Genomic DNA, 19919 nt, shown 5'->3' with positions numbered 1-19919 from the left:
AATAAAATATCATACTTTGCCTAGTAATGTACAGCACCACTGGAAGACTATACAGATCACTACGAAAGAGCCCCTGTGTTTTAAACAAAAGAATCAAAAAGTCAGCTAAACTGAAATATATCCTCCCTCAAGGATCATCATCATTATACCTCAATCTGTATATTACCCAGAAGTAGAATAACCAGCAGGTAATATAAAGGTGTTGTCTTTCTAAAAGGTACATATGAATACATTGCCAATAAAACAGAAACAAAGTTTAAAAGCACTAAGTTAAGATAATCCCCCTAAAAAGGGTATAATTTAGTTGTATTTCAAAGAAATGTAAAATTAAGACACACTCCCAATGAAGTACAATAACAAAAAAGTACAGTTGTGTACACTTACCATAAATGTAGATGTTCGAGTGTATTCACTGTTGCAGTCATCACACTAGGGTTATCTGCCTGCAGGTAGCCCTCAGTCGGCTCGAATACCAGCGACTTAGTATTTCTGTATCAGATGCCGTCGCTCCAGGACTGACGTCAGGGGTATAAAAACAGGCTGAGGCATGTATCTTAATGGAGGAGAAGAACAGGCCTTTGTGGAGTAGATCTGCTAAGTAATCCAGGATAAGAGGCAGACAGGGCAGTGTTGTGTCCTCGCCTTTAGATTGAATCCATGAGCAGAACCTTTTCCACTTATCAGCGTAGGATTTTCTTGTACTGGGTCTTCAGACTTCAAGAATGACGTCCAGCACCTGTTTGCTTAAGGTCGCTGGGGGGGAGAATTCAATGAATAAGCCAGGCTGCAAGATTTAGGGTTTGTAGTTGTGGATGCAGAATCTGTCCCTCCTGCTGAGAGAGGAGGGTTGAATTCTGGTGTAGGTGCCAGGGTGGCACCGATGTCAGGCTGCGCCAGGAATGGGTACCAGTGCTGGTGTGACCAGTCCGGGGCAATCAGAATTGTCCAGGGTCTGTTCTGTTTTATCTTGAGTAATACTCTTGAAAGGAGGGGAAGAGGGGGAAAGGCATAGATTGAGAGATTTACCCACTGAAAAGATAGGGCATCCTCTATCCAAGCCCTGCTGTGAGGATTCCTGGTGCAGAATTTGCTGAGCTGGTGGTTGTAGGGGGAGGCAAAGAGATCCACCTCTGGTGTCCCCCATTTCTGGTTCAGAAGATTGAAGGTGCTGTGCTCCACTTGCCACTTGTGCGGGTCTAGGAGATTTCTGCTTAAGTCATCTGCCAAAAAGTTTTGTTTGCCTGGCAGGAATTGACCTTGCAGGTGGACTTGAATGTCTAAGGCCGTGTTCCACATGGCCATGGCTAGCCTGCAGAGTGGGTAGGAATGGGTTTCCTCCTGCTTGTACCACATAACAGCGGTGTTGTCTGTTTTTATTAGCAGTTGTCCTGGAAAGATTAGGGATCTGAAAGCTGTCAGGGCGTTCTGCACAGCTAGCATCTCTTTGTGGCTGATGTGCAGATGAATTTGACTTGGGCTCCAGTAGCCCTGAATACATATTCCGTCAATGTGTGCTCCCCAGGCATAGTCTGATGCGTCTGTGGTTAGGGTCTGGGTGGCTTGGGGTTGAGTAAATGGCAGTCCCTTGTTGTGGTTGCATGCTTCTGCCCACCAGTGGAACTCTGTCCTTAGACAGGGTATGATAGGAATGACTGTTTCCAGGTCCTGAGAATATTGGCACCAAAGACTTTTTAAGTACCATTGGAGTTTCCTCATATGCAGTCTTGCATATGGAATCAGCAGTATACATGAGGCCCTGAACCCTAGGGCTTGCAGTATTTTTCTTGCAGATAGCTGGGTTCTGGTGGCCATTTGTTTGAAGTAGTCTGTCAGATAGACTTGTTTTTTTGAGGTGAGGAATGCCATCTGGGAAGTTGTGTCCAAGCTTGCTCCCAGGAATACAATCTTTTGACTGGGTACCAGTTTTGATTTCTTTTCATTGATGGTGTACCCCAAAGAAGTGAGAAGGTTTTTCACAAATGTCAGGTGCTGAAGCAGCAATCCCTGACTATCCGCCTGAATCAGGCAGTCGTCCAAGTACGGGTAAATTTGAATATTTCTCTGCCTGCAGTATTTAATGGCTGGAGCCAGGCATTTTGTGAATACTCTGGGTGCAGTAGAAAAGCCAAAGGGAAGTGCACAGAACTGACAATGCATAGACCCTGCCCTGAAACGTAGATACTTCCTGCATGATTCCCTTATGGGGATATGCAGATAGGTTTCTTTTAAATCTAGGGTGACTAACCAGGCATCCTTGGCTAGCATAAGAAGAAGCTGTTGCAGGGTAAGCATTTTGAATTTTGGTACCACCAGGAAGGTGTTGAGAATGGAAAGATCCAGGACTGGGTGTCAAGAGCCCTCTTTCCTGGATACCAGGAAGAGTCCGGAGTAGAATGCTTGATCCCTCTGTTCTACTAGAAATGGCTGAATAGCTCTGATATTGAGCAGGGAAAGTACTTGGTTTTGAGCCTCTGCCCACTGGTTTGGACGAAGGTCTGGAAACCCGCCTGGGGTTGGCAGTGAATGGAAATAAAATTTGTACCCCTGGGATACAATGCTGAGGACCCACCGGTCCTGAGTGATGGACATCCAGTTTTTTGCATGAAGGGCAAGTTTTCCTCCTAAGGGCACAAGCAATTGGGCAGGGCTGGGGAGTGGAGTAAAGACGTCATTGTGAGCTTTTTCCATAAGGAGGTGGCTTACCACTCCCTGCTTTAGAAGTGGGGGCACTCCATTGCTTATATCTCTGCATACCCTGAGACTGAAGTCTGGGTGGTCTGTTTCCTCTGGGTCTGGTTTGAGAAGGCCTGGAGGGGGCTGGAAAGGACCAGTGTTTGGAAGGGCAATGCCTACTGAATCTAGGGGGTTGCACTTGTAAGAATTCTTTAACAGTCTGTATAGACTTAGCTTTTTCTTCCATCTTTTTAAGAACCTCTTCTGCTTTGGTCCCAAACAGTCCTTATTCAAAGGAGCGTCTAGTAACTTTGATTTGACATGGTCTGGCAAAGTCTGCTCCTTCAGCCAAGCAGGTCTTCTCAGTACAGAGCCAGTGACAACTGCCCAGCAAGATGCTTCTAGGGCATCAAAGCCACATTGCAAAGTATGCCTGCTGACTTGGCTTGCAGAGTGCATAAGCTCCTGCAATTCTTTATTTTCTGCACAATCTGAAAAGGTTGCCACTTTTTGTTTAACAAGTTCCATAATATGTTGCTGGTACTTCAGCATGTGAAACTGACAATTCAATGCCCTAATAGCAATTGTTGCAGAGGTATATACCTTCTTACCCCATCTGTCCAAAGCTCTGGAATCCCTGTCCGAAGGGGTGGGATTCTTGGCTCTAGTAGCCTTGATACCTTTAGGCCCCTGGGAAATGATCTCTGGGTCAGCAGTAGAATTCTTGAAAAGAAATTTATGAATGTCAGGTACTCTGTAGTACCTGTATGGTCTACTAGGGGCAGGAGGTAAAGTGTCAGAACTAAGACTGGATTCCATAAAATCATCATCCACAACATCCAGGACAGGGGGTATTGCTAAGGGCCTGTGTTGAGGCAGCTCTAGAAATTCTCTGAGTCTCTTTCAGGACTGAGGATAGTTTTGGCATTCCCAGTAGAAATACTCTCGTAAGGTATGCAAGGTTTCACCAAAAGAAAAATCCTCTTGATGGAAGGCAGAAGGAATGGATTCTTCTGCATCTGAATCCTCATAAGCAGCTAAGGGCATATCTTCATAATCAGGAATTTCAGAGTCATCGGACTCCTGTTCTGTAGAAGCTGAAGGGGACTGGACTTTGTCTCTTAGCAGGGGAAGGCTGACTTCCCCTAATCAGCGTAATAAGGTCTTTAGCTATTCTAAGCATGTGTTTTTGTGGCAAGGGAGCAGGTGCAAGCGCATTGGTCATCGGTTTTCTAGGTGTAGTGCATACACTTGGCCTAAGAAACTCGGTAGTTTTGGTTAAAAAAGAAGTCATCAGTTTGAGTCGAACATCGGTTAAGTGAATAACTGCCTCAGAAGCCAGTGCCTGCTCAGCGGCTCCGGACCCATCCAAGGTAGAGACATCCGCAGGTTCCATAGTTGATGAAGAGTCTCGTGGCATACCAGACTCCAAATAGGTCTCAGTAGAGGCCTTCGAATCCACTGAATTGGGCATCAGGGGCTGTGAAAGCGCCTCACTAAGTACTGGTGGACTGGCGTCTAGCTTAAGGGAAGCATCGTCGGCAGTTTTGGACCTATGCGGTCTGTCCCTGTCTTTATCTTTACGTTTTTTTGGAATATCGGTAGTCGGATGGCTTACCGAAGTCATTTCAGAATATGGAGATTGAGAGAGAAAGAATTTAACAACAAAGAGAGCCCAATGTATGGTTCGGGCATTAAATAAGGCACAAAACCGACAGTGAGGGACGTCGTGGTCTGGGCCTAAATAGGTGATGCAGTAAGAATGAAAATCTCTGTGAGGTATTTGCTTTCCACAGGCAAGACAATTGTTAACTTTTTCTGACATCGATTAGAGCAAGTAAAAAGGATCCCCAATGGGGTACTTAGCTTTAGAAGACTTCAGGATTATTAAATTCGTAAACGAAAATTCAGGTAGTGGCCGACCGGCACTTGCGAACTGCTTCTGCTTTGGGCTCCTCGGTAAGAAAGACTGGTGTAATGGCATCGGCTGCCTGTTTTTATACCCCTGATGACCTGGCGTCAGTCCTGGAGTGACAGCATCCGACGCAGAAATACTGGTATTTGGGCCGACTTGAGGGCTACCTGCAGGCAGATAACCCTAGTGTGATGACTGCAACAGTGAAACATGAAGAACATCAGCAACTGTAAAATGTTATAAAATAATGAATGGTTCTTCTGTATGCAGGAATATGTATGTTTAGACTGTCTCACAAAATAACTGTACAAACTAAGGGAAAAGTATGCCTCTTGCGCACAAAATGCATCTGAAATCAGTTTTTTTCTTATATGTGTCTCAACCAGGCTAGTATGTCCTTTCTTTGTTTAGCACTTCTGTAACAGTTAGTTATGTACTCACCATAACGATCGATGTATGTGGTCCATCTCGCCTACATTCCTTACTCACTGGTTCGGAGCCGAGAATCGGCTCCAACTCGGCCAAATTTCTCTAGCACGAAGTCTCTAATTGGCTGGGCTAACCCGGTATCCCAAGATGCACCTCGCCCTAGCCCCAAATCTTGTTTGCAATCATACCAATCATAACCCATACTCAATCATAACCCATACTCAATCAACACTGGAAGAAATTCCAGCCAGATAAGGGAAAAAAAACCCACTGACCTTGAAGGGTCCACAGAGCTAATATTCCTCCAAATCCTTTAGGAAGGGGGCAGGTGGGAGGGTACGTAGGAATGTATGCGAGATGGACCACATACATGGATCGTTATGGTGAGTACATAACTAACTGATGTTATGTGGTCCTATCTCGCCTACATTCCTTACTCACGGGACAGCGTCCCCAGCACCTCTATCCTGGGAGGCTCAAAGGAAGATACTCCTGAGAACCGTGGAACCAAAGGAAGCCCGGCCCCTAGAAGCCACGTCCAGCTTGTAATGAGTAATAAAAGTGTTGGGAGAGGCCCAAGTGGCCGCAGCACAAACATCATCCAAGGAAAGCCTAGCTTGGAAAGCTATTGATGTAGACATAGCCCTGGTGGAATGAGCCTTGACGGGAAAGGGTAAAGTTCTGCCTGCTGACGAGTAGATGAATGAAATACAATCTTTGATCCATTTAGAAATTGTGCACTTGGAAATAGGACAACCTGCCCTGTTTTCTGAAAAGGACACAAACAGTTGATCAGATTTCCTAACATGCTTAGTCCTATACAAATAAAATCTCAGTTGTCTGTGCACATCCAACTGATGAAACCTGAACTATGCTTTACTGGAAAAGTTCGGAAAGAACACTGGTAGCTCAATAGATTGATGGAGATTGACAGTGGATGACCCCTTCGGAAGGAAGGAGGGGTTAAGCCTCAGGGAAAAACTGTCCTTATGAAAGATCAAATACGGAGGTTTAATGGACAAAGCTTGAAGTTCTGATACCCTCCTGGCTGATGTAATGGCCATCAGAAAAGCCGTCTTCCAAGATAAGAACTTTAAGTCACAAGTGGCAGCCGGTTCAAAGGGTGGTGACGTCATAGCAAGTAGCACAAGGTTCAGGTTCCATGGCATTTCTGGTTCTAAAACAGGGGGACTAAGTAACCAAGCACCTTTTAGAAAGGCTTTACAGAGTTTGTGGCCCATAAGGGAGGGCTCGTAAGATGTGTGAAAATTGGAAATTGCAGCCAACTGTACTTTAATGGTAGCGGGCGCAGAGCCCTGATGGAACAACATGGCTTAAAAATCTAAGACCGACGGAATTGGGGCTGTGAAGGGGTCCAAACCTTTGGCCTGAGCCCAAATAGAGAATCTCCTCCATTTGCTGGAATAAATCTTCCTAGTGGAAGATTTATGAGAAGAAGACAAGATGTGCACCACTTCAGGTGAAAAGGAATGTCGTCTGACTAGCGACAGAAGTGGAGCAGCCAGGCTGTCAACCTGAGAGTTCGCAGGGATGGATGAAGTTGTCCTGACATGTGAATCACGAGGTCCAGCACTGGGTTCAGAGTCCACGGACCGTCCAGTGCGTACCGTTGAAGAAAAGGGAACCATACTTGTCGAGGCCAGTGTGGAGCAATAAGGATCATCCTGCTTCCCAAGGATATGGCTTTCTGTATCACTCTTGGTAACAGAGGAAATGGAGGGAAAGCGTAGACCAGACTGGGGGGCCAATTGTGAGCTAGAGCATCCCTGGGTGACTCCCCCTGTGGGGGGGATCAGAGTGAAGTACTTGCTGCATTTGGCATTGAGGGGGCTGGCGAAGAGATCGCAGCAAGGCTGACCCCACCTTTTGAAGATCTGAACTGCCACTTGGTTGTTCAGGGACCACTCATGAGGCATCAGAATAGCTCTGCTTAGCCTGTCTGCTACCACGTTGGACTTCCCCGGAATATGCGTTGTCACCAGAAACCGTTGGGAAGACACTGCCCACTGCCACACTCACATGGCCTCACTGCAGAGGGAATAAGATTTGGTTCCCCCCTGCTTGTTCAGGTACCACACTGCGGACATGTTGTCCGAGTGAATTGCAATCGTTCTCCGAGGTAGAGAGTCTTGGAGTGCTCACAACGCCAGAAACACTGCTCTCATCTCCAGAACATTGATGTGCAAGTGTACCTTGTGATCTTGCCAGGTGCCTTGGACCGTCCTGCCTAGATAATGCCCCCCCCACCCCATCTGGGAGGCGTCCGTGGTCACCGTGGCCACTGGAGACATAGGAATCAAGCTCCTTCCTCTGTCCAGATTGGAGGAGCATAGCCACCAGAGGAGGTCCTGTTTGCATCGTTCCGTGAGAAGTATCAGATGGGAAAGAGGAAGCTTCTGAAAGGACCACTGAACCGACAGGAGCACTGTAGGATCCGCATGTTTAACCTGGCCAGAGGTACCAGCATGATGGTGGAGGCCATGGATCCCAAGAGCTGAAGAACTAACCTGGCCTGAACTTTTCTGAGGGGCAACAGTGCGTGGATCTGAGACTGCAACACTCTTATCCTGTCCTGTGGCAGAAAGGCGTGCATTTGAATAGAGTCTAGCTCTGCGCCTGTAAAAACAACACGCTGTGAGGGCTGCAAGGCAGACTTTTCCCAGTTCAAAGTAATTCCTAGATGTTGGCAAAGTGAGATGGTCGTCTCCCTGGCTTGAACGAGCAGATGCCTGGTGGGGGCGGCGAGAAGCCAGTCGTCCAGATACGGAAACACCTGGAATCCTAGACGTCTCAGGTGAGCTGTCACCACTGCCAAACACTTGGTAAACACCCTGGGGGCTGTGGTGAGATCAAAGGGCAGGGCACGAAACTGGAAGTGACTGGCTCCTAACCGGAAGCGTAAATGACTTCTGGATGCCTTCTCCATTTTGATGTGGTAGTAGGCATCCTTGAGATCAATGGAGCACATCCATACTCCTTTCTCCAGCAGTGGAAAAATGGACTGAAGTGTGACCATCCGGAACTTGGACTTCAGAACGTAGTGATTCAGTCGGCTGAGATCCAGAATGGGTCTCAGGTCCCCCGTTCTTTTTGGCACCAAAAAGAGTCGTGAGTAAGTTCCTGATCCGACATGGTCTGAGGGGACTGGTTGGATGACACCTTTTTCTAGCAGCTTTGCAACTTCTAGTGCTGCTTGATCCCGTTGACTGGGTGGGACGTCCAGAATCCTTCTGACTGGGAGGGGGGGGGTGTCGACGCAAAGGGAATAGTGTAACCTCCGGTAACTATTCGAAGCACCCAACGATCCTGGGTGATGCTTTCCCAGGCTTCCAGATGCAATGAAATTCGGCCCCCGAATGGCTCCGGAATAGCACAGTCGGGCAATGACTCAGGAACGCTGGTAGGAAGAATCGCGAAAGGAATCGCGGTCTCCCGAGTTGCAGGGGCCTCCTCTGCCTCTAGGATGGCGTCTTCCGGAATAATCCCCCCCCTCTGCCTCTGGAGGGGGACTCACCTTGAGCTGCGGGAAAGGACCTCTGAGACTTTTTGAACCACATTTTCCCTCCTCTCTGAGCCTTGGGATAAGGCCTAGAAGGGAGAGAAAAATGGGCCCCTACGGCAGATAGGGTCTTTCCCTCCTGTTCGCATCTGGTGAGGGTGTCTTTCACTTTGGGTCCGAAGACAGAGGGCCCATCAAAGGGAGCGTCAGTGAAGGAAGACTTAAAGGCCTCCGCGAAAGGACACAGGTGCATCCAGGCTTGCCTTCTAAGAGCTACGCCTGAGGTAGCTGCCCTACTCGCCCCTTTGGCTGCATAAGATATGAGCCTCATAGACGAGTTGACAATGGAACCTAGGGTAGACAACTGGGAGTTAACAGTCTGCGCTACCGCCTCAGGCATGTTACCCATCAGAGTATCTCCTAGCTTCTTCAGGAGATCTCTTTGGAGCCGAGTGAAATGACAGAGGTAATTCAACGACTGTAAGGTAAAGGTCGCCGAAGACAGGGTATGCTTCCCATACCGGTCCATACTCCTGGACTCCTTGTTAGGAGGATGGACTGAAGAAGAAGCCTCTGCAAATTCCTGCTGAGTGGCTGCCGCCACCACCAAGGCATCTACCGAAACCCCTTTGGTAAGGAACTCTTTGCCCGGGGGAGCTGACAGAAACTTGTTTGAACGTCTGGGCACCGGTTCCACGGAATCAGGGTTTTCCCACACCCTTCGACAAATCAAGTCCAGGAGTTAGTCGAAGGGTGGAGATACCCAGGAGGCAGAGGGTTGAGCTCCGAAGGCCTTGAGGAATACCGACTCCTCCTCAGAGGGGGTCTTGGAAGGCCAGTCACCTCTCTGCCTCAAAATCTCCAGGATGTCGGAGAAACAGACATCATCAGAGGATGACTTGGGGGACCCCTCTGACTCCTCGAGGTCGGTATTGGAAGTGAGGGACTCATCCTGGGAGTCTATGTGCTTCCTCTTGCACAACTTCTTACTAGGGGGCTCCTCAGGCTCTGAGGGGCCCTCAGAAAGTAGGGGACCGCTCAAGGGGGTATCCCCAGACCTTCGGGCTCCGCCATCCAAGGATAGGGGGGCGTCAGAGGCTCTAGCTGGGGTGCAAGGGGACGGAGTGACCGATCCATGTGATGTAACTGACGATCTGGCCAGTGTGCTCCTCATGGCCTCGAAGGCAGGTCCCCCCGAATCTGAGGACCGACCCATCTCCGAGATCACGAGTACTGAGAGGGAGGCTCGGAACCGACAGTAGTCCATAGGCATCCCCCTCGGGTCTGACTGAGGAAATCCGAGTACCGAAACCAGAGGACGGAACCGACATGGTTGGAGCCGATGCCGGCTCCGATAGACTCACATGGGGTATTGGAGCCGACACGAGAACATCACTCGGCGCGGAGCACTCCAGCTCCGATGACACATGGGTGCTCGGAGGAGGAATCACAGGTACCAGAATGGGGACTGGCTCCGGAGCTGACTGGGTCGGAGCCGAGAACAGTTTTGCTAGCACCGGCGACTGCAGGAGCCTCTGGACCACCCTATCCACATCCAAATCAGACAGCCTAGAGGATTTGGTGGAAATAGAAAGAGATCGGGATCTCCTACCCGGAGACACATGCCTGACACTGGGTGACCGGCTCCGAATAGACTCCAATAATATCGGAGCCGAGGTCGGCTCCAGCACCACCGATACCTCCTGCGGCCCCGAGGACAATGGAGCCGAGGAGGTAGTATCCCCTATCGAAACCTTCTTCTGCGGCCCCGAGGACAATGGAGCCGAGGAGGAAGTATCCATAATCGAGACGGTCTCCTGCGGCCCCGAGGACAATGGAGCCGAGGAGGCAGCAACCACTATTTTAACCTTCTCCGGGGGCTCCGAGGAAGGAGATGGAGCCGGAGATTTCTTCTTAGCCTTGGAAGGCTTAGATCTAGGACTGGAAGAAGAAGAAGAATCTAAGGACTCCTCAAAAGAGGGCTTAATCAGGCCCTTCAAAATCAGTTTATTTTTTCTTTCCTGCAGTACCCTCGTGCTAAAAGCGTGGCAGAAACTGCAGGACTCCTGCAGGTGAATAGCCCCAAGACAATACACACAGATGGCATGGCCATCCGTAATAGACATTTTGTAGCCACATTTAGTACACTTTTTAAACCTGGAGGGTTTATGCTCCTTCTGCTCTTTAGACATGGTAAAAAATAACAGCACACTGCCAACCGACAATGACACAAGAGGAAGGCGTGAAAACAAACACCACTAACGGCCAAGAAACTCTAAATCAAACGTTTCTTGGAGTAGCAGGGAAAGACAAGAACAAATCCAACTACAGTTTTAACACCAGAAAAACAACATAGGAGAGGACTAGGTCCTCTAACTTAAACGGGCCTAGCCCGCCAAACAAAGGGATACCACAAACACCCAATCTCACTAACACTCACAATGAAACTTAGACAAGGAGAAAACTAGCTATTAAAATAGCTTTTGTAAAATAACAGACTGCTAAAATACTTAGAAAAAGTATTTGAACGGGTACTTAGCCACAGCCAAGCGAGACCACGTCCTAACTCTACGAGCGGCAAACGAGATCTGGGGCTAGAGCGAGGTGCATCTTGGGATACCGGGTTAGCCCAGCCAATTAGAGACTTCGTGCTAGAGAAATTTGGCTGAGTCGGAGCCGAGTGAGTAAGGAATGTAAGCGAGATAGCACCACATAACATCTAAAGTTATTTTGCCTTTATCTGGCCCAATAAATAATGCACTTATTGCTGCTAGTTCATACAGCCTAGCTGTCCAGTTATGTTCCCAGTTGTTGCTCATTTTGGATGGAGTTTACATGTCCTCCATGTGGTTTTGCCAGGGACTCTAGTTTCATCCCACTTTACAAAGACACAAGTAAGTGAAAATGGTGACGCTCCAAACTGCCTGCAAGTGTGTCTACTGTATGCATGTATGTCTAGTCAGAAATGGACTGGCATTTTAGCAATGACTGGGTCCTGCATTATCCTCACTGCTACTCAGAATAGGGTCTACCTCTCCCATGATGCTGAATAGGAAGAAGCAGTATTGATAATAAAGGGGTAATGATCAAATGAATTAAATTCTGCATGAAAAGGGGCAGGAGTTTCCCAAGCCATACAAAAGGTAAGTTTATCATTCAAGAGATTTGGAAAGACATGTCATTATCAAGTTGCATACTAAAGTAGGGGAAAGTAATGGCTAAAATGAATGAGCAGTCCTCCCTTGCCAGAGCTAGTTTTGTATAGTTCTAGATCCTCAAGCACCACAGTAGTAAAGGGCTTCAGCAGCCAAATTCTAAAGCCCTGCATGCAATTCTCCCACCATGAAACAAACATGTAGAGGCCAAATTACAACCTTACTATGAAATGAGAGAAGCAGTCTTTTTGCATGTTAAACAATAAACTAGCCACATTTACTGATGGCCATAATCACTGAATACTCTGGTTTCCTATAAATCTGATGATGATCCTTGCTTTCCATTTCTTTGATGTACCTGTATATTACTGTTCTCAAGCTTTTCTTTTCCTACTGTGTCTGCAGATTTTTTTTATTAACAAGGCAAATGGAGTGTTCAGAAAACTACTTTTTTGGCATAACTGAGGAAAATATTAGAATGAAATGAAGACTCAAAGGACTGCTAGAAGTGGTATAACATCATGCAGGTTATTAGGGAGACTAATATTTGCTGATCAGGTAAAAGTATGCGAGAAGAGTGAGATAAATACATAAATTGATATGGGAATACTTTTCATATTTTATAACCACTTATGCAAAAGGTATTAATTGCTGGCATGTAATTTGTGTTGTGCGATGGAAAAACAATAACTGAGATGATAAGTACAGCTGCTTTTCCATCTTGATCATAAGATGCTTATCTTCATTGCTCTTTAATAGCACACGTGCACACTACAAGGAGCTGCCCAGCAATACTTCTTAAACTGAGAGATGGTAGCAGCTTTTATTTGCCCCTCTCTTAAGAAGCCATCTATTACATTAAAGTATCTGCAATATTAATTAACCATAAACTGTAACTTTATCAACAGAAAATGCCTAACCACAGCCTAACCAGTACAACCATTTGCCTACAGTACCTCTATATCCTGTGGGTCTATATCACCAAATTGAAAAGAGCAGTGATCGAACAGCATTTCAAAGGAAATGCCATTCATCGAGGTATTTATTGTGAGATCGTAGAAGAGTGAAGATCAGAAAATTTACCCTTTCCTCACTGTACTGCGATCTCTGAATTGGTATATATAATTATTTTATTTATTTTTTATTTATTTATTGCATTTTTTAACCAGGAAAGTCCACTGTGCCTAGAAACAGTCCATTTTCAGTGGAGGCCCAGGGTGAAAAGCTCCACATTAATAACATACAAAAGTAAAAATGTTAATACATAGAACAAAGTATAGCAGTACTTTTATATTCATTAATTTACATGTAAATAATGTTTAATTGCATACAAAAGTAAAAATGTTACTACAGAGAACGAAATTAGAGCAGTACTTTTGTGTTTAAAGAACGTAATAGCAATAAGAATGATAATGTCTCAATTAGATATGGACAAGTAAGTAATAATTAGCAAGGGGTGTGACTTCGATAGCCGGCATTTTCGATGTAAATGCCATTCGATCTCCAGTGTTTTTGATGTCGTGATATAGACCCATGTCTTTTCAAGACCAAAGCAATCAAAGCTTCAACCAAATGGAAGAAAAAAATGCGCACAACAAGCCCCATTGACTCCTCATGCGGAGAGGGTCTGGAAGGTGACCCCCCCACCCCTTTATTTTACATACTAACTCCTCTGCCATATAACTGAAATAAAGAATGGGATGCCCAAAAGCTCTGCAATGATTGTTGGCTGGTGCACAGACAGACAAAGTGCTGCAGGTGATTCCCTGTGGAGAACAATGATCAATAAGCTGCATGCCTGTACTTGAAGGAAAATCTCATCCACATTATGTTGGAACAGTAGTACAGAAGTACATCACTACTTTTACGCAGGTTTTAAGTCTTAATTAACCAACCTGCATCCTCCTGCCTTCCCTTCATTAGAACAGTCACATGTTCTAATAACGTTGATGAACTTTGACACTATTTTTGAAATTATTACTTCCTTAGAAGAACTTATACATGCAACTCCCCATCATAAAAAAGGCAAATAATTGCCCCCAAGTCAAAATAGACACATGGCGACTTTATGGATATACCCTACAGAGTTTTTGTGGCACGTACTATGGAAGTAGATTGCTAGTATTTTCTTCTGCGTAGATACTGCTGCTGCCACTTGTGTACCAGCCAGGTTTTGAATCTAGGTCTACCAGTTGATAGACATGCACCTTAACCTCTGTGCTATCAGACTGGGGAATATTTTATCATACTGCTCCTGAACTTTTTCTTCTTCCCATCTTCTGTTACACTGCATATCCATCTTTTTTTCTGATTGGTTTTATTACCTTGGACTCTTCTCATTCCACTAGGGGTACATTTTCTATGATGTCTCTTTTCTCTAACCGTTATTACAAAACATTTCTATAAAAAGTAGGATTCAGTGTACTAGTATCTTCTTTGGAAATGACTTCAGCAATTCTTCACCAACAGTAATCTGAGAAGAAACACAGAAATCCAGACAAATGGCTCAGTTGCCATTCCTATTATCAACTACAGATCTGACTTTACTAAAGTTATCTAAAGTGCCTGCAAAGTTACCATTAACAGTTCTGTTGGAATATCCTCCATATCAAAAGGAAAGACCAGAATTAACATCAGTGGTTCCATTAAAATAATGATCCTCAGACACAAAAAGAAAAAAGGCCCAAGTACAAGGCATGCTATACCACATCTTACGCAACATCTCACTTTCTAAGAAAGGTGGTGCCAAAATGCAAGATACAAAGTTACAAAACATTTTGTTACCTTCATAAAATCCTAGTGCATTTTGAATACTAAAAGCAAAAAAACATATATACAAACATACACATTAATGTCAATACCTACAATAACATAGCTAGGTTTGTTACTGGGAAGCCTTTCAGAACTCATCACTGTCTGAATCTGCAGCAACTGAACTGGCTTGAACTGACAAACATGTTACTTCTTTCCCAACTTACATTTGTCCAAAGAGCTTTCTACCAATCTCTTAACACACCTGTACTTTCTAACCTCTTAACCCCATATGCTAATCTGAACTCACTCCGCTCATCTAGCAAACTGCTAGTTACCCTAACCAAATCTAATAACCTAGCTGGTGACTCCCTCTTCTCAAACTCCATAGGTAAACACTGGAATCAACTTCCTACCGAACTTACTTCCATTCCATCTACTATTCTGTTTAAACAAAAACTCAGAACATACCTCAGAAGCCACTGGATGTGTCCCTGCTCTAATCCTGACTAAATGTTGATTCCCTTCTTAACCCTCTTTCTCGCCCTATTCTGTTGTGCCTCCTCCTTTCTCCCCTAATCTTCCTTCCACCCTACATACTTCTCTCATATATCTCTCCTCCTTATTGGCTATGACTCTTTTCCAGTAAACTTGTATCTCTTTTAACTCTACTCTCTCTCTCTATTGTTGTTTCTCTTTCCTCCTTGGTCTTCCACTTTCTCTACTTGCTGTTAAAATAAGCAATAATGTTCAATAGGAGGTTATTTAGATTGTCCAGAAAGTTAAACTCCTTTCCTTTTTAGTAACAATGTACATTTCTCTTTCCTTGGTCTTACATTTTTTTTTCTTGTTTTAAACTATGTAATAATATTCATTATGATGTCATTTAGATTGTCTAGAAATTTTTAAGTCCTATTCTTGTTTGGGTAACAATATTCATTGTCTAAGTCCTACCAGCCTGTAATCTGTTAATTGAGCTCATGATATATCTCTTATCTCTATATGTGGAGCTTTTCTCCATGGGCCTCTACTGAAAATGGAAATATATCCAGCTAGACTAGCCCGGTTAACAAATGTAAAATAAAATAAATAAATAATAATAAAATTGCATTAGTTGCTTTGTATACTAAAAAATGCATGTCATTTCGTAACTTTGCTTGCTTTGCCACTAAGTTCTTATATTTGGATATACCCTGGCTGTGTCGACTGTGTTGGTTTGTTTTTTATCGTTTTTTTCTCTGCAAGGCAGTGCTTTAGTGGGAAGAGTTCTGTTTATTATCTGTGCTTCAAGCTTGCATATAATAATAGAATTAATAGAACTAACAAGAACAGTAAACACCTTATGAATAACATTGGAATACAGAAGGAAAGAAACCTCTTTTATACAATATTAATAAAAGAATAATATCAGGAAGTTAAGAAATATATACACAAATGTTGAAATCTCTAATAGGGAGCTGATGATTAAATGTCCCTTAAATGGGAGATTTTTGAAATGCAAGTTATATAAATGAATGAATAGCAAAGTGCTTAAAAGGAAGAAATATACTACATATACCTGCATATGGCAGAAAAGTAAATGTACAAAACCTTGTATAATTTTCACAGAAAATTACATAAAGTATTCAAAAAGATCCTGAAACCTGAAATATGGTTATATGAACTTTGAAGCTTTTTGCATATGTATGTCACCGGATTCATTAAGATTATCTGAAATATCTTATTTCATAAGTCAGAGCTGAAATTTGGGTGTTTTATTACTGAGTCAGTTCTTTCATTAGAAAGCAAAATACATTTCTTCAAGCTACTTGAAACTGGGAAAGGAGAACGTGGCTCGAAATGAGCAATTATGTAACTTTTAAATATATTATCTGTGAATGTTTTTTTACTCTGTTGAATAACAAGATATTCTCTTTAAACATAGTAATGTATATGTTTTTTATGACATGATTAAATGAGTTAAAAGATTTTTAAGATAATTTGATATGTATCATATTAAGGGTGTTATATAAATCTAAGATATAGACAGTGTACTTTTAAAATTAATTCAGAGCTTTTGTCTGAATTATAAAATATGCATATATCTTTTGGCATAATACATTTGTATATACACTGATTTTCCTATTGTATAATAGTTTGGAAAGCTTACATTGCCTGTCACCTGTAAATAGACAGAAAACTTTTTTTTCATGACCCACTCTGTTCTACTTGTATATTTAAATATTTGGTTATATTAATATTAAATGAGCAAATAGCTTGGAAATATTTAATAGATAATTATACTACTATTACATAAATAAAAACGCATTACATTATTTGTTAGGTTATTTACTATTTGTGAGTAACAGAATGGATTATTAAACTTTTAAGTAGCAATGGGAGAAAATAGTTTTAAATGTCAAAATATACAACTAAGTTAGTAGTCTTTTAATGGTTTAACATCTATAATACTATATTAATTACTTGCAAGTCACAGTATCTTTTAGCTATTTTTTGATGAAACTGTAGGTCTTGGTTGGTAGAAAGATAGTTTAGTATTTTATCTACTTGATAGGCAAACTAGGAATTTTGGTATCCATGGTAGCTTGCATCTTATTATTAATATTAATATATTTAATTGCAGCTGTAGATTTGTTTCTGTTTTTGTTGTAGTTTAGTTTGTAGAAAGGAATAACTAAACGTGGAAATTTAACACAGTGTTGGAGGAGTACATTAGAGTTTTATATACAACAATACTATTGTGAATAGATATATCATATTATCTCTTGTCAAAAGAAATCTTCTCAAATACACAGAATGGATAGTTTTAACCTATTGTCTATAAATGTAAATGGATTAAATAATGACAACAAAAGGAAATCACTAATCAGATATTTAAAATGAAATAGAGGACATAAATTCTTGCAAGAGACTCACATGATAAATAAAGATATTCAATATTTAAATAATTTACGTTACAAAATTTTATCTTTTCTTTTAACAGAAAGAGGAGAAGAACTGCTATACTTCAGAGAAAATCTACTGTAATGCATAGGGTCAAGGAATCTATTAATGATCTCAAAGGAATGTAAACATTTGTACTAATTAAATATAATAGCAAACTCTACACACTAGCTATTTTATTGGATCCCTGGAATAGAAGAAAGAAAGGCTAAACACTTAAACATATTACAAAATCATTGGAAGGAAAGTTTAATTTTAGCTGGGGGTTTTAACTGCATATCTAGTATAGAATATACAAGTGAACAAAAGAAAACTAAAATTATAGCATCAGCTAAAGCACTAAACAGATACTATAACTGAATTAATAGTAAAAGCAGAAGATAAATCAATGTTTTTCACCCATTACCCTTAAGCACATGGGGCACGAACTAGAACCGGCAGAACTTATGCTTCCATAGATTTACTTAATAAAATTATTTTAAAACTATTTTTGTCAGTTATCTGATCATAATGCACTAATACATCAATGGATCTAAGGAAATTTAATTTTTACAGAATTCCAGTATACATGATGCAATTACAAGAATTTAAGAGTTAACTTAAGAAACAAATTGACCTCCCAAACCTCTTGCATCAGAGGCACATGGGATATATGCAAATGACCCTTATGAACATCAGGTGCTTCAGCTAATTGGCGATTCTGAATGCCCACGACTTGTTTCGTCGATTTAATGGACAATTTCAGGCCAATAAAGCCAAACCGCACTAGCTGTGGATATGCATATTTCGGCCTTGTCAGCACAGCACAAGCAGAAAGTTTGACTAAGCATAAGAAACACAGGGCTGTTATACCCAGCTGATGTCCATTATCATTAGGGTCACTGCAAAAATATCCCAAACAACAAACTAAAACAATAAGTGAGAATGTCACTGAAAAACCAATCAGTAAAAACAAAATGAAAACTCCAGCAAAGCTGGAACTTCCACTGAGTGACCTGCCAAACCTCTTGTATCAGAGGCACATGGGATATATGCAAATCACCCGTATGAACATCAGGTGTTTCAGCTAATTGGCGATTCTGTTTTAGTTTGTTGTTTGGGATATTTTTGCAGGGACCCTACTGATAATGGACATCAGCTGGGTATAACAGCCCTGTGTTTCTTATGCTTAGTCAAACACTCTGCTTGTGCTGTGCTGACAAGGTCATAACAAGGCAGAAATATGTATACCCACAGCTAGTGGGGTTTGGCTTTATTGACCTGAAATTGTCCATTAAAACAATGAAACAAGTCATGGGCATTCAGAATCGCCAATTAGCTGAAACACCTGATGTTCATAAGGGTCATTTGCATATATCCCATGTGCCTCTGATACAAAAGGTTTGGGTGGTCACTCGGAAGTTCTAGCTTTGTTGGAGTTTTCATTTTGTTTTTACTGATTGATTTTTCAGTGACCTTCTCACTTATTGTTTTAAGGAACAAATTGAGAAATTTCTATCTTTGCATGATGATGATGATGATGACCATGTTTGTAAAGTTATACTATGGGATTCGTAAAAATACATATTAAAGATAAAATGGGAAGATGGTCTAGTAATAGAATGAAAGAGTGGGATAAAGAGTTATTAGAAATACAAGACAATATTCATAAAGCAAGATTTGAATAACAAACAAATTAGATAATGCTGAAGTTTTTAAAAAAACTAATGACAAAGATCAAAAAATTTAACACATAGTGGAGACAGCACTAGAAAAATTAAAATTGCATATGTATGCGACGACTCCAAAAAGTCTTCACAAACTAGATAACAGAAGTAAGATATTAAGCAAAAGGGCACAAATCAATAATATTTGAAATCCTCACACTAATAAGCGTACTTCAGTCAAAAGAAATGCTTAATATTTTAAGAAATTCCATGAGGCTCTTAATAAAGATAAAAATAATAATATTAATAAACTTAATGATCAGCAAATTTCAATGCTGAATAAGCCTATTAACCTAATAGAAGTTAGAGAATTTTTTTTTAAAAAAAGTAAAAATGGCTAAGCTCCAGGTTAGACGGTTTAAGCATGGAATTACATAGTCTGCATTTGTTAAGCATTTTAAAATTACTGGGTGAAGTTTTCAGGATAATTAAATTGCATGTAATCATACCTATACTTAAAAGGGGGAGGATAAAAAGTTAGTTTACTCATATAAACCTATTTCATTATTAAATGAAAATATAAAATATTTGCTTCCATCTTCACTACAAGATTAAGAGATATAGTAGATTAAATAAGATCGAACAAATTTTATAATCAATACATTTAATTAAGATTGCACAGGATTTATAATCAATAGATTAACATATGGCAATATAAAAAGGATAGTAACTATCTTAGATCTAGCAAAATAAATGAACAAAACTTTGCTTCTAATTAGTTTAGATACTGAGAGAGCTTTTGATTCTTTAGATTGGAACTACTTATTCAAAACTTTAGAAACGTTTACATTTCCAACAATTTATTGAAATATTAGGGACTTCCAAGA

The 19919-nt window shown here is 42.0% G+C and overlaps 1 protein-coding gene across 2 annotated transcripts in view; it reads right to left on the bottom strand.

Moving 5' to 3' along the window:
• The window catches only part of MAP2K5 (mitogen-activated protein kinase kinase 5), a 3489187-nt gene that overhangs the window by 2491660 nt on the left and 977608 nt on the right, over nucleotides 1–19919 (bottom strand). The gene's annotated exons all lie outside the window — the stretch shown is intronic.

The sequence above is a fragment of the Protopterus annectens genome, chromosome 7.part0 (genome assembly GCF_019279795.1).
Source record: "Protopterus annectens isolate FY-2018-M chromosome 7.part0, PAN1.0, whole genome shotgun sequence".
In the NCBI taxonomy this organism is placed as follows: domain Eukaryota; kingdom Metazoa; phylum Chordata; order Ceratodontiformes; family Protopteridae; genus Protopterus; species Protopterus annectens.
This window is presented reverse-complemented; position numbering and strand designations above follow the sequence as displayed.